Below are 16,110 nucleotides of genomic sequence, written 5' to 3' on the forward strand. Positions count from 1 at the left end.
CTTAATAATTTACTTTAAAAACCATAGGTTACAAACTCGTTATAGTTAGGAATTAGCTTTTAAAAAACCTTAGAAATTCACTGAAAAAACCATAAGTTTCACACACGTTACAGTTAGGAATTAGCATTTAAAAAACCTTAGTAATTCACTGAAAAAACCATAGGTTTCACACATGTTATAGTTAGGAATTAGCATTTAAAAAACCTTGCAAATTCTCTGAAAAAAACAGAGGTTTCACACATGTTATAGTTAGCTGGACATTTCACTCATACAAAACCATTGAAATTCCCCGTTATAGTTAGTCAGCTAACTATAACTCGCGTGCCCGCAATGCACTGCTGATGATGTCACATATTACATCACTCATGACATGGTCAGTGACGTCACTAATGATATCACTGATGACATCCCAAATTATATCACTGATGACATCACTGATGACATCATCCGTGTGAAAGAGTGGCAGACCTCCTCTCACCCTAATATAACCTTTGATACATACATTCAAAAATAGAAACTACAATTTTGAAAAGAATGGAGATACCAATACCAGTTACAACAACCTGTTAAGTAATTCCACCATCTACATACACATACACTCATTCACCAACAGTTCTATATAGTCACTCATACATGTACTCACTCATTATATGTAGTCATGCACCTATACATCCTGTTACACACCGATACTCATCCATACAGTTACTCAAAAACATACTCACACATGCAAATCAACTATCAAACATCCATTTAATTGCATATAAAGCTATACACACACCACTACACTTACTTTTACAGAAACATACACATACTTACTCTCTTAAACAATCACATATAGAAACACATACTTAGTTATACAGGAACTCTTCCATTCTGTCACACTCTCACATATAATCACTTAAATGCATCAATACTCACATATAGTAGATTAAAACATATGTAGCTACTCATAAAGATACTATTGAGACAGTCATTCACTCACTAACACACCCATGCACACACTCAACCACCCATACAGTCCTGCACACATGCTATCTTCAAAACACATACAAACAGTAAGTCACTCATTTATGCATCTATGCGCTAAGTAATACCCCCACCAAACCATACAGACACTCATACTGATACTGGAAACCCAACTAATAACTCTTACAGACACTCATGTAGCTACTCACCAACCCATCCAGCCACTTATAGACAAAGTGAGACACTGATGCAGATATTTACATATTTAAACATTAGTCGCTAATACATGTAATCACTAAGATACACTTAATAAGTCAGTTTTGCAATCATTTTTACAAAAAAAACATCCATTTAGACATTTATTTACCCATTTATTTTTCCAACAACCTTTAGATATACATATATACAAAATATTTATTTTTCATTAAGACACACATTCACTGGATGATGTCATCAGTGATGTCATCAGTGATATCATTTGAGATGTCATCAGTGATGTCATGAGTGATGTCACTGACCATGTCATGAGTGATGTAATATGTGACGTCATCAGCAGTTCATTGCAGGCACGCGAGTTATAGTTATCTGAACTAACTATAACGGGGGAATTTTAATGGTTTTGTATTAGTGAAATGTCCAGCTAACTATAACATGTGTGAAACCTCTGTTTTTTCAGTGAATTTGCAAGGTTTTTTAAATGCTAATTTCTAACTATAACATGTGTGAAACCTATGGTTTTTTCAGTGAATTTCTAAGGTTTTTTAAATGCTAATTCCTAACTATAACGTGTGTGAAACCTATGTTTTTTTCAGTGAATATATATATATATATATATATATATACATATATATATATATATATCTCACAAAAAAATCACCACTTACATTTGCCAGTACTCCATGGGGCAATTTTTCCCTCGGTTTTTATTTCATTTCTAGTGATGGCATCTAAGCGTTTCGGCAGCGTCACGCTGCCTTGTTCACGATGCAAAAATGCCATTTTCACATGTTAAAATATTTTTATACAATTCATAAGCATTGAAGAAGAACAAGCTTTCATTGGCACTACAGAGTTTGTCACACCTTTAATATGGGTGCCATCTTTAAATATGTTCATAACACAACCCTTCAACATTTTATTATTCCTTTTCATAATTTCAACAATGCTAGTACATGATCAAAATTTCAATTTAAATATCAAGCTGCAAACTTCATGACTTGCTTCCCATTATCAATCTTGATTATACATGAAAATTTCCACATATTATATGGCTACCGACCTCAATGTGTAAACTTTTTCCACAATTTGTGACAAACATTCCCCTGATAAAGTGCTAGTGCTCAACTTCATCTTCCAATTTACACATTATTAAAAGTGCTATTGCTTTATTAATTATACAGTACCATTATTTCAAAAAGGGCTAGTGCTTTAGTATATAGTAGAGATGTCCTTTACTACTCTCTACGTACCCTTCTACAGTACTAGACTAAATTAAAGTGCAAAATGCTTCGGTATATTTAAAATAATTTTTCATCATATACTTCGTAACCCACTACTTAACAATGAGGAGCAGTTCTTTCTTTTACCCCTCTTAACTTTTATGCATACGTCGAGTACTCCAAGCATGGTAATGTATATTCATAAATATAAAGTGCTACATCTAAAGTGATTAAGTCTAAAGTGCCAATGTCCTTCATTCCTCCGTGTTAGACCTGGCATCTTTGGCGTGGTTTCCCCTGACTTTTTACCTCTACCTCCTGTATTTTTGACGCTGTGCTGGATTTCGTTTTTGCTGGTTTAGATGCTTTGGGCACTTTGCCACTGCTGATCAGTGTCAAAGTGCAAGTGCTCCCTGAGTAAATTGTTATTGGTTATCCATGATTGTCATATTTCTATTACCAAGAAGTCCCTAGTCAAATGCACTGAGTGTGCCAGGGCTGGTGATTCAAATGCTACTAGTGGGCCTGCAAAAAACAAAAGTTGCCTAGATCTCTATTTTTACTTTTTAGGTAGCTATAACAATTTATGCTCAGCAAAACACATTTCTTTATGTTTCAACCTCTTTTTTATTTCTACGATTTGTAATTTCTTATCTTTTTCTCAAAACATTTTTTGTCTATTTGAAAAGGCAAAAATGATACAAAGTTTACATATATTTACAACACGCTATTTACAACCACATTGGACTGGACAACACATTTTACGTCACTATAATTCACAAAGAAATTAAACATTACAATACACATACAATTAAGTCCAAAAAAACACTTAGGGCCAGATGTAGGTAGGCAAATACCGGTCGGTAATGGCCGAAATTCGGTAATTTCGGCCGTTACCGACCGGTATTTGGAAAATTAGATGTAGGGCCACCTAAAATACAGATTCGGTAATTTTACAGATTCGGTAAAATTACCGATTCTGTAAAATTACCGAATCTGTATTATGAGATGTAGGTAGCACTGTAATCAGTGCTACAGGGCTTTAAGAATTTGTTATTTACCACCAACTAGAAGTTGGTGGTAAATAATAAAAAGCCTTGAAAAAGCATTTTTTTTGCTTTTCAAACGCTGCCATGTTGCAGACATACATGCCCTTAGGGCATGTATGTCTGCAACATGTGCACCCATACACGATTGAGGGGTGCACCCTTCAATGTTTCCCCCAATTACCGAATCAGTATTTACCAATTCGGTAATTTGACATTCATTCCTATGGGCCTCCTGGCCCATAGGAATGAATGGCAATTACCGAATTGGTAAATACCGATTCGGTAATTACCGAATCTTACCGATTCGGTAATTTAAAAAGAGAAATTACCTACATCCCATTTACCTACTCTTAAATACCGAATCAGTATGATTCGGTATTTAAGAGTAGGTAAATCGAGATTACCTACATCTGGCCCTAAATTACTTATATTTAATAAGAATAACTCATACAATGACTAAATCAAATTCATAAAGAGCATATGTTCAATAAATCCTTTGTTAAGGTATTTACAAGAAAAAATCAATGTGTTTTTTACTGGTCAAAACAAGTCCACTCCAGTGAAACTAAAATAAAGTCTTTTTTCAAATTATGAATAGAATTACTGGGTTCACCGACATGAAAACTTCGAGAAGTGTACACCAGTAAGATTAAGGTAGGAGAAATTCCGAATAAAAATGTGGAGCGTCCTTTATAAATATCTATTGGTCTTAAGAGAAAATATATATTTCTTTCAGACGAACCCCAGCCTAAATAAAGAAAACCCCAGATTAACGAATCAAAGAAAAATAAACAGATGAGAAAACTTTGAGCTTGAAAGATACTTAGAGAGCAGCAACTAAGAGCCATTGTATAAAGAGCTTTATAATATGAACACTTTTAGCTAAAAATCCGTTCTTGTCTATATTTTATAGAAAGTCAGAACACGAAAAAAAGAGAGCCGTGATGAGAATCTAGGAAAGGATACCCTAGGATTCGAAACGCGTCGGCATTTCAGCAAAGAGCATAAAAAACAAATTGATTTTTTCTTGTAAATACCTTAACAAAGGATTTATTGAATATATGCTCTTTATGAATGTGATTTGGTCATTGTATGAGTTATTCTTATGAAATGATAAGTGATTTAGTGTTTTTTTGGACATAATTGTGTGTGTATTGTAATGTTTAATTTCTTTGTGAATTATAGTGACGTAAAATGTGTTATCCAGTCCAATGTGGTTGTAAATAGCATGTTGTAAATATATGTAAACTTTGTATCATTTTTTCCTTTGCAAATAGACAAAAAAAGTTTTGATAAAAAGATAAGAAATTACAAATCGTATAAATAAAAAAGAGGTTGAAACATAAAGAAATGTGTTTTGCTGAGCATAAATTGTTATAACTCCATAAAAAGTAAAAATAGAGATCTAGGCAACTTTTGTTTTTTGCATTTAAAGGGCCCTGCCTGTTCTCTTATCCCCCTTGGGCCACACTCCTGTGTTTACATAAACTAGTGAGCCTGCAGCACTGATTGTGCCACCCGCATGAGTAGCCCTAAAATGGTGTCTCAGGCCTGTCACCGCAGTGCCTGTATGCAGTCTGTGAACTGACATGTCAACCTGGCCAGTGTCCTAACTGACCAGGCCTAACCCTTCCCTTTCTGTACACATTGGACACTCCTATGAAAGGTCCAAGGTACACCCCTGGGCAGGTTGCAGTGTATGTGAGAGGTAGAGCATGTACTAGTGTGTGTGACATGCTCTGGTACTGAAGTACAGCCATTTTCGTTTTTTCACTATTGTAAGGCTATCTTTCCCATAGGCTATAATGGGGAATACTGTGTTCAGTGGTTACTTGCATATCTTTCCATAGGAGCAAGATGGGACATCACGGTCTGGTATCCCTGAACTCAGAATTTAATAACACATCTTTTAGGAAAGATGGTTTTTAAATCCTGTGTTTGAAAACAGCACTTTTAGAAGGTGGCTGTTTTCTTGGCTGACCTTTCTGTGTGCCTTGGCCTGTTTGTGAGTTGACTGTCTGGTTTGTGAGTGACAGAGGCTAAGTGGGCCATCCGTGGGTTGAATAGCTCCATCTGCATCTAGAGTGGTGGGAGGGGATAGCACATGGGCCTGAATAGGGCTGTGCCTGCCTTCCATAATGCTGGCTCCACCTCCTGCTGGGCGGCTGATGAACCTGCCCCTCTCTCTGAAAGGAAAGGAGAAGTCAGGAAAACAAAGTGCTCAAGGAACACCCAGAACTGGCTCAGTGCCCGTTTGCACAAAGGGAACAAAGACTTTTTCGGGTATAAGTACAGGACCCCAGACTACAGAAAATTAGATCATCCTGGAATCAAGAAGGAACCTCTGCCAAGGAGAAAGCTGGAAGACTTAAGAGGAAGGACTGTCCTGTTGTGTGTTTGTGGGCTAACCTGCATTTCCTTCCTGCCAAGGAGAGGGGAAGGACTTTGCTTTGTGCTGTGTCCCCTTGCTTGAAGAGATCTCCAAGGGCCTGAGTAGAGCTGACTCCCTGTTAAGAAGTCCCAGGAACAAAAGGACTTCACCCCCACCCCCACCTTCTCCCTGAACTCTACTGAGAGAGTTCGTTCCTTCCTAGAGTGCTTGGTCCAGTTGTGGTGCCTCTGGAAGTTGTACATGTTGTTTGGGATGCTTGACAAGAAGAAACTAAGACAATCTACACATTTTCACGCATCGCTCGTTTGCGGAGCGCATACCCGACAGTGCGAGGAAATTCTCACTGCTGCGAAGATCGAGATCATCGCAACGCCTGTTGCCGCTGCAAGAACCGAGCATCCTTCGTTTGGGGAATGCATCGCTCCGGTGCGGAAAGATTACCATTGCTGCGAGTATCGTCGCAGAGCCTGTCGGCGCTGGGTGAGATCGCCGCACCGCTTGCTTGTGGACCACATCACGTCACTGCGAGTATCGTCGCAGAGCCATTCCATCGAATGGCCGCGAGAGGAGAAGATCGACGCTGCGCATCGCGCCCACACCTGAGATCGTCGTCGTCCCGAAGTTCGGCGCATCGTACCTTTGCAAGACGCTTCCTACAGAACATGCACACCAGAATCGATACAAGGTATCGCCTCCCTCCCCATACAGACTGGATTTGTTGCATCGCCTCGGCAGGGTCTCAGGAGTGACGCATCGCTTGTTTTTCAACTGCAGCTTCCATTTGGAACTTTTGTCGCACATAAAGGAACTTTTGGCTAAACGTAACGTGTATGTGGATTATTTTGACGCAAATTCTAGAACGCTTTTAAAATCATATTCTTGAACTGTGTATGTTGGATTTTTGTCATTTTGGTCTTGTTTAGTTTAGATTAAATACGTTTATTTTGCTAAACTGGTGTGGAGTCCATTTGTGGTGTTTTCACTGTGTTACTGTGAGTGTTGGTACAAATACTTTACACCTTGCCTTTGATAAGCCTGTCTGCTCGTGCCAAGCTACCAAGGGGTAGAGCAGAGGTTATCTAAAGAGTATATCCCCTTTACCCTGACTAGAAGCAAGGGTCCCTATTTGGGCATTGGTACCTACCTCTGCCAACTAGAGACGCCCAGATCTAACACTCCTCATCTACTGTAAAAACATAAAAGAAAAATGGTTCTTGAATGTACAAATTCTACAAGTTTTCTCTCTAAGTATTGGCAGGTATACAGATCTTCATCCAAATTTAACCCATGCTATCGAACTTCAATATATAATATGTCTCCAGCCTATGGAGTTCCTTCTCCCTACTTCCCCCTCTCTTTTTTCTGGGTATTTCAGCTATACAACTGTACTGCATGAATATAGGGTTACTTTGATGATGTATTTCAAAATGCCTAGAAATCGGATATGTCCTATCTTGGTTGACAATTGCTCTTCGATGTTGAAGAATTATTTTATATACAGGTATGATGGTGCTCCTTATATAGATTGTTTCATAAGGACATTTTAGCACATAGATCACAAAGCGTGATCTACATGTTAAAAAGCCTTTAATTACCATGGTTTTATTTAAAGATGTCTTAAAATGTGTAATATTGACTCCATGTTGACACGCCTTGCATTTAAAGCGCTTTCTAAAACCCATTTTCTGTTGAAGCCATGTGGGGGCTCCCCCCCTTCTTTCCTGATACTCATTCTTTACAATCTGATCTTTAAAGGACTTTTACTTTCTATACATTATTGCAGGGTGTTTTTTAACCTTAGGGCCAAATATTGGATCATCTTTAATGAAATGCCAATGCTTATTTAAAATGGACCTCACCTCCTTATGTTTCGTATTAAAAGTCATTAAAACCGGTGAGTTTCCATACACCTCCTTTGTTTTTTTCTTTTTCTTTGTTCTGGATGGTTCAAACAGTACCTTCTGTCTATCCAAATTCCTGGCCTTTGTTGCAGCTCCACATATGATTCTCGGTGGATAGCCCCTCTGAATAAAATGGCTGGTCATCTCGTGCTCTAGTCCTCCACATTGCTGCAGGCTCTCCGTGCCCTGTAGAACTCACCAAAAGGTATACTACTGATTAGCGGTACAGGGTGGGAGCCCCCCGCATGTAGAATAGTGTTTCCAGCCATTGGCTTCCGGAAGATGGTTGTTTCTAGTTTCTCTTCCATTGGTTTTATTTTAATGTCCAGGATCTATGGAGGTTTTGCTGTGATGTCCCACAAATTTCAAATTATGATTATTTGAGTTAAGGTCCCTGACAAACAATTCTATATTGCTTTATGTCCCCTGCCACACTTAAAAAAGCATTGTCTATAAACCTCACCCAAAGTAGGACATTCTCAGACCATTGTTCCAGTGACAGCCCACCGAGCACCTGTTCCTCCCACCAGCCCAGATGGAGATTGGCATAACTGGGTGCGAAGCTGGTGCCCATGGCCGTTACCTGTTCTTGCTGGAACAATTCTTCTCCAAACAAAAACATATTCTTAGTCGGGCACCACTTCATCATTTCTAAAATCATTTTGTTATGATTAAAGAATCTCATAGGTCTTCTATTTAAAAAGTATTCAATGGTCTTTTAACCATCAATATGTCTTATACTTGTGTACAGAGTGGCAATGTCAAGAGTCAATAACACCTTATTGTTTCATTCCAACGTATGTCATAAATAAAAAAACTTTAAACGTCAACTTTTTTATATGAGACATCAATGTTTTTACATCAGGGTTCAAGAAATAATCAATATATTTAGAAGCGTTTTCGAACAAGCTGCCACATGAATATATTTTAGGTCTCCCTTGTGGTGTGGTGGCCCTTTTATGCACTTTGGGTAGCATGTAAAAGACTGGTATCACCGGGTTCTCTTTTTTAATAAACATATACTCTTCCCAGCTTAGCAATTCTTGTTCTTTCCAGAAATTCAGTCTCTTAAAAAATTGTTCTTTCACTACCTCATATTCCTTCATATCTATTATTTGATAGCACTCACTGTTATTCAACTGGCTGAGGGCCTCTTTTATGTATAGTTCATGCCCCCAGAGCACGACATTCCCTGCCTTATCTGAGGGTATAACCAGTACGCCATCTTCTTTTTGAATTCTTGTTACTGTTCTTTGTATTAAAGCTCAATTGGGATTTATCCTTTTCTTTTGTTGGGCTACTTTATAATGTAAATGTTTAAGATCCGTTATTACATTATCTGCGAAGATGTCCAAGTTATCACGTGCCATCTGTTGTATAAATCTTGAGCTTGGACGAAATGGAGTATGATCACCTTTCTCCAATATAAAATGAAGGAGATTTGCTACTTCATTATTTTGCATAGACTCATTCGTATTTCTTAATCCCTCATTATTCTCATTGTATGATGATAGTAAGTCTTCCAAGACAGGTGCATCTGTTACGTTTGGAAAATGTTGCTCATTGCGGGGATTCAACTGAGTTCCAAGTGAAGAGGATTTTTGGAGAGTTATAGAGGCATATATTACCTACTGGCTCACCAGTAGGTAGTTATCGTTAGGACCTAGTTTTCATAGGAAAATCGTTTTTTGATATGCCAATATCTTTGGCGCCGTTTGACGAATCTTCTCGGAATTTTCCAAACTATTGGGGCGGACCGGTCAGCTTCTGTCTAGAAAGTTTCAGGGTGGTTTGTCAAGCGGGGGCCGAGAAAACAAGGAGGACCCAAAAAATGCATTCCCATGTTAATTTCCATAGGAATTTTTAAACAGGTTACAGCCTGAACTGCTGAACAGAATAATACCAAATTTGGCAAAAAGGTTGGTCTTGGTGTAGAAAGCGTGCTCTTTTTAAAATGGTGTAAATCTGTTCAGTAGTTTTTAAGATATTGAAAAGATTTACAGATATCGATATTTGAGAATTGTGAGATCTGATTGGGTGAGCTCTCCCAAGCACAAGCTTGCTTCTGATTGGCTGCCAACACTTCAAACCAGGAAGTGTTAGCAGCCATCTTGTGCCTCGGACCGAGAGAGTGGGGAAAAGGTGATAGAAACATTAAAAAACAAAAAAGGGGGCAGGGTAGGAATACCCTGTCCCCCAGGCCTGCTCAGGTGGTTCAACAGGGACCCCTCAGGCCCCCAAAAAAGCTTTTTTTTCTTTTTATATTTTCAGTCGGGTTGTGCTGTCGAAAATTAAAAACAAAATGAAGCGAGGGGCTAAAATAAATAATGTGTGTGGGGGGCTCAAGCCCCCACACTGCCCCGGGGACCACCACCTCCCCGGGACCCCATTTATTTAAATTCAGGGGTCTGTTACAGACCCCCGAGGACCACCACCTCCCTGGGGCTTTATAAATGATGGGATGGTGGCCACACAGCCCCCCTCCAGGAGCCCTTGATGACCCTGGGGACCGCCACCCCACAAGGCTGGCTCTTTCAATGTGCACACCCCCTGGACATTGCCGTTTGCTATGACAGGGCAGGAGCATGGCTCCTGACCTGTCAAAGCAAACTTCTGCTTTGCTTTTTGGAAGCAAGAGCAGGAAATCCTGCTCTTGCTTCCATAAAGCAAAGCAGAATTGCTTTTGGGCAAGGGGGGCTGCATGTCAGCTCCCTTGCTCAAAGTAATGCCGGCTCCCATAGGAAGCATTAGGCCTCCCCCCAAGGTCCCCAACACTAAGGGCCAGCCCCGGTGCAAGGGGTCAACAAGGCCAGAAGTGGCCATGGGTAGGGGGGCCACGCGGCACCCCTCCCGCAAAAAAAAGGCCAAAACCCAGGGATGAGGTCACCCGGGCCACAAATGGCCCAGGATTTGCCATCCTCACAAATATAAATAAAAATAAATAAAAAAATGAGGTCAGGCCCCGTGGAATAGGGTCCTCAGGGCCAATAGTGGCCAAGGGAATAGGGGCCACGCGGCCCCCTTCCAGTTAAAACAAATAATAATAAACAAATAAAATGTTCAGGCCCTGGGGGGTGGGGTCTCCAGGGCCTAAAAAAGATGAAGGGAAAGGGGGCCACAAAGCCCCCCTTCAAAAAATGTTTTTTTTAAAAGCCGGCATCTCGTCAGAGGCCCCGCCCCCTCTCTGCAGTACTCTGCAAACGTGCTCCCTGGTGCATTCTATATTGAGTAATTAAGTCCCCTTGAATACTGAGGGTTCCTGGGGGCCAACTAGCCCACCAGGTACCTCCAGTAAGCACCACACAGCTGGATTGCAGAGAGGGGGTCCGAGGCCATGACCCTTTTTTATACCACTCTGCAACCGTGCCTCTTGGCGTACTGCTGGTGGGGTGATGAGGTCCTCTTGTGTCCTGAGGACCTAGGGACACAAGTGGACTTCCTCCCCCGAGCAACAGTGCACCAGGAGCTGCGTTTGCAGAGTAGTGTAAAATGGGGACATGGCCTCGGACCACTCTCAGCAATCCAGGTGTGTGAGACTTACTGGAGGTACCTGGTGGGCTAGGTGGCCCCCAGGGACCCTCAGTATTCAAGGGGACTTATTTCCCCAACTTACCATTTGCAGAGTGGTGGAGAAAGGGGATGTGGTCTGTGTCCAGCTTTCAGAAATCCCACTATCTGGGATATACTGGAGGCATCAGGTAGGCTAGTTGGCCCCTAAGGACACCCAGCAGCGAAGGGGACTTTAATCCCCATCAAAGAGCGCACCAGGAAGTGTGTTTGCAGAGTGGTTGGGAAAGGGGGCGTGCCCTGTTATGACAATTTATCAATCCTGCTGTGTGGGATTTACTGGAGGTAATAGGAGGAGTCGTTGGCCCCCAAGGACATCCCCTCTTGTTACCTCCAGAAAGTCCCACACAGTGGGATTGCTAAGACATCTTCTGAGGCCATGCCCCCCCTTTCTCCACCACTCTGCAAATACGCCTCCTGGCAGACTATGGGATGGGGGATGGATTCCAATTTAATGCTGATGGACTTTGGGGGCCAAGAAGCCATCCTGGTACGCCTGTAAGTCCTACACAGCGGAATTCCTGAGCATTTGTCAGAGGCCCAGCACCCTTTCTCTGCCACTCTGCAAACGCAACTAAAAGTCAAAGAAGTGTTTGCAATGTAATAGGTTTTGCATTTGCGAGAGTTATAGGTATTGGCGTTGTAAATGTAAAATTCTTCTACTAATGCTTTTTGGAGTGGAGTGGATGTACGTTGTGTGTAGTGGTATTATGTGGTATGTTGTGCAGTGAAACTGTATGGATAGAAAGTATGTGGCATTTAGTGTATAGGAATTATGGAGAGTGGGATTATGTGTTATGGAAAGTAATTATGTGGTATGGTAGTCTGTGTTGTGGAGTTGTAACCTCAGGTTTAATCATCCTTGTTTCCATAGAAGCTCAACTATGAACTCAGTGAGACAAAAAAGAAGGAATCACTGAGGAGCACTTGTGGACCTAGTCAGAAGTATGAGCAGTGCCACTGGAATTATGTGACTGTTTGGCTGCACCGAATTTTGCAAAATTATACATTTTCTGCATTAGCCACATCATTCATAATCTGCTCCCTAATCTGCAGATTTGTACAAAAAAAGCCTTGTTTCTAGCTCAATGGCTCAAATATTACCACAAATGCACCAAAAGGTGTTACAGCATGGCGGAAGGCCCTATGCAAACCTTGGATGGCCACTTGTTACTTATTGCTAAATGTGAGTGTTAAATTGGTTTACAAGCCACTCTTGCTTCCCTCTGCGCCACTCTTGCCTCTTTCTGCATTTCTGTTGCTTCTTTGTGCACGTTTCTTTCTTTATCTGCACTTCTCTTACCTCATTCTGCAAATCTCTCCTACTTTCTGCACCTCTCTCCCCTCTTTCTGCACATCTGTTGCATCTTTCTGCACCTCATTTGCTTCTTTCTGTACCCCTCTTTTGTCTTTCTGCACCCATTTAGCCTCTTTCTGCACCTCTGTTCCTTCTTTCTGTACTTCTTTTGTTTCTTTCTGCACCTGTCTTGCTACTTTCTGCACCCCTCTTGCCTTTCTCCCCACCCCTCTTCCCTCTTTCTGCACTTATCGTGCTTCTTTCTGTACCTCACTTGCCTCTTTCTGCACCTCTATTACCTCTTTCTGCAGTTCTCTTGCCTCCTTCTGCACCTCACTTGCTTCAATGTGCACCCATTTTGCCTCTTTCTGCACCCATTTCACCTTTATGTGCAACTCTATTTCCTCTTTCTACACCTCTCTTCCCTCTTTCTTCACCTGTCTTGTCTCTTTCTGTACCCTTCATGCCTTTGTCAGCACCTCTGTTGCTTCATTCGGCAGTGCTCTTCTTCTTTCTGCACCCTCCTGCCTCTTTCTCTACCACTCTTGCCTCTTTGTACACCTCTCCTACCTCTTTCTACACCCCTCTTGCCTCTGTTGGTTCTTTATGCACCTCTTTTGCTTCGTTCTACATTTCACTTCCCTCTTTCTGTGCCCCTCTTGCCACTTTCTGCACCTCTGTGGGTTATTTCTGCACTGCTCTGGCTTCTTTCTGCACCTCTGTTCTAAATTTCTGCATCCCTCTTGCCTTTTTCTGCATCCCTCTTCCCTCTTTCTGCATCTCTCTTGCCTCAGTCTACCCACCTGTTCATTCTTTCTGTACATCTTTAGCCTGTTTAAGCAACTCTCTTGCCTCTTTCTGAAGTTCTCTAGCCTCTTTCTATACCTCACTTGCCTCTTTTTGCACCTCTGTTGGTTCTATTGCACTGCTTCTTTCTGTATCTCTCTTGCAAATTTCTGCACCCCTCTTGCAAATTTCTGAACCCCTTGTGCCTTTTTCTGCATCCCTTTTACCTGTTTCTGCACATCTCTTGTCTCTTTTAGCACCTCTGTTCCCTCTGTCTGTACCTTTCCTGCCTGTTTCTGCATCTCACTTGCCTCTTTCTGCACTTTTCTTGCTTCTTTCTACACCTCTGTTGCTTCTTTCAGCAATTCTCTTGCCTCTTTCTGAAGTTGTCTTGCCTGTTTCTGCAGCCCTCTTGCCTCTTTCTGCACACGTCTTCCCTCTTTGCGGAACTCTCCAGCCTCTTTCTACATCTCTCCTCCCCCTTTCAGCACCACTCTTGCCTCTTTGCATACCTCTGTTGTTTTTTCTGTACTTCTCTTGCCTCTTTCTGCACCCTTCATGCCTCTTTCAACACCTTTGTTGCTTCTTTCTGTACTTCTCTTATTCTTTCTGCAGTACTCGTGCCTCCTTCTGGACCTCTGTTGCTTCTTTCTGCACTTCTCTTGGTTCTTTCTGCACTGCTGTTGCCTCTTTTTGTATCCATCTTGCCTCTTTGAGCACCTATTTTGCTGCTTTCTGCACTTCGATCTCCTCTTTCTGTACTCCTCTTGCCTCTTTGCGCACCTCTTATACTTCTTTCTGCACTTCTATTGCCTCTTTCTGCGCCTGCCTTGCTTCTTTCTACAGCCGACTTGCCTCTTTCAGCAACTCTGTTGCTTTTTTCTGCATATCTCTTGCCTCTTTCTGCACCTCACTTGCCTGTTTCAGCACCTGTGTTGCTTTTTTCTGCAGATCTCTTGCCTCTTTCAGTACCCCTCCTTTCTCTTTTTGCACCTCTCTTGCCTCTTAACCCCTATTGCCTCTTTTTGTACCTCTCGTGCCTCTTTCTGTACCTCTGTTGCCTCTTTCTGCACTTCTCTTGCTCTTTCTGCACCCTTCGCGCCTTTTTCAGCACCTCTGTTACTTCTTTATGCACTTTTCTTCCTTATTTCTGCACCTCTCTTGCTTCTTTCTATGCCTCATTTGCCTCTATCAGCACCTCTGTTGCTTTTGTGTGCAGTTCCCTTACCTCTTTCTGCACCTCACTTGCCTCTTTCACCACCTCTCCTGCTGTTTTCTGCAGATCTCTTGCCTCTTTCTGCACCCCTGTTCCCTGTTTCTGCATCTTTCCTTTCTGTTTCAACACCTCTCTTACCTCTTTCTGTACCTCTATTGCCTCTTTCTGCACCCCTTTTGCTTCTTCCTGCACCTATGTTTCTCCTTTCTGCACTTCCATTGCCTCTTTCTGCACCTCTTTTGCTTGTTTCTGTACCTCACTTACCTCTTTCAGCACCTCAGTTGCTTTTTTCTGCAGATCTCTTACCTCTTTCTCCACTCCTGTTTCCTCTTTTTGCACCCTTCATGCCTCTTTCAACACCTTTGTTGCTTCTTTCTGTACTTCTCTTATTCTTTCTGCAGTACTCGTGCCTCCTTCTGGACCTCTGTTGCTTCTTTCTGCACTTCTCTTGGTTCTTTCTGCACTGCTGTTGCCTCTTTTTGTATCCATCTTGCCTCTTTGAGCACCTATTTTGCTGCTTTCTGCACTTCGATCTCCTCTTTCTGTACTCCTCTTGCCTCTTTGCGCACCTCTTATACTTCTTTCTGCACTTCTATTGCCTCTTTCTGCGCCTGCCTTGCTTCTTTCTACAGCCGACTTGCCTCTTTCAGCAACTCTGTTGCTTTTTTCTGCATATCTCTTGCCTCTTTCTGCACCTCACTTGCCTGTTTCAGCACCTGTGTTGCTTTTTTCTGCAGATCTCTTGCCTCTTTCAGTACCCCTCCTTTCTCTTTTTGCACCTCTCTTGCCTCTTAACCCCTATTGCCTCTTTTTGTACCTCTCGTGCCTCTTTCTGTACCTCTGTTGCCTCTTTCTGCACTTCTCTTGCTCTTTCTGCACCCTTCGCGCCTTTTTCAGCACCTCTGTTACTTCTTTATGCACTTTTCTTCCTTATTTCTGCACCTCTCTTGCTTCTTTCTATGCCTCATTTGCCTCTATCAGCACCTCTGTTGCTTTTGTGTGCAGTTCCCTTACCTCTTTCTGCACCTCACTTGCCTCTTTCACCACCTCTCCTGCTGTTTTCTGCAGATCTCTTGCCTCTTTCTGCACCCCTGTTCCCTGTTTCTGCATCTTTCCTTTCTGTTTCAACACCTCTCTTACCTCTTTCTGTACCTCTATTGCCTCTTTCTGCACCCCTTTTGCTTCTTCCTGCACCTATGTTTCTCCTTTCTGCACTTCCATTGCCTCTTTCTGCACCTCTTTTGCTTGTTTCTGTACCTCACTTACCTCTTTCAGCACCTCAGTTGCTTTTTTCTGCAGATCTCTTACCTCTTTCTCCACTCCTGTTTCCTCTTTTTGCACCTTTCTGCCTGTTTCTACACCTCTCTTGCCTGTTTCTGTACCTCTCTTGCCTCTTGCCTCTTTCTGTACTTCTCTTGCTCTTTCTGCACACTTCTTGCCTCTTCAGCACCTCTGTTACTTATTTCTGCACTTCTCCTCCTTCTTTCTGTACCCCTC

The sequence above is a fragment of the Lissotriton helveticus genome, chromosome 7, assembly GCF_964261635.1.
Source record: "Lissotriton helveticus chromosome 7, aLisHel1.1, whole genome shotgun sequence".
In the NCBI taxonomy this organism is placed as follows: Eukaryota; Metazoa; Chordata; class Amphibia; order Caudata; family Salamandridae; genus Lissotriton; species Lissotriton helveticus.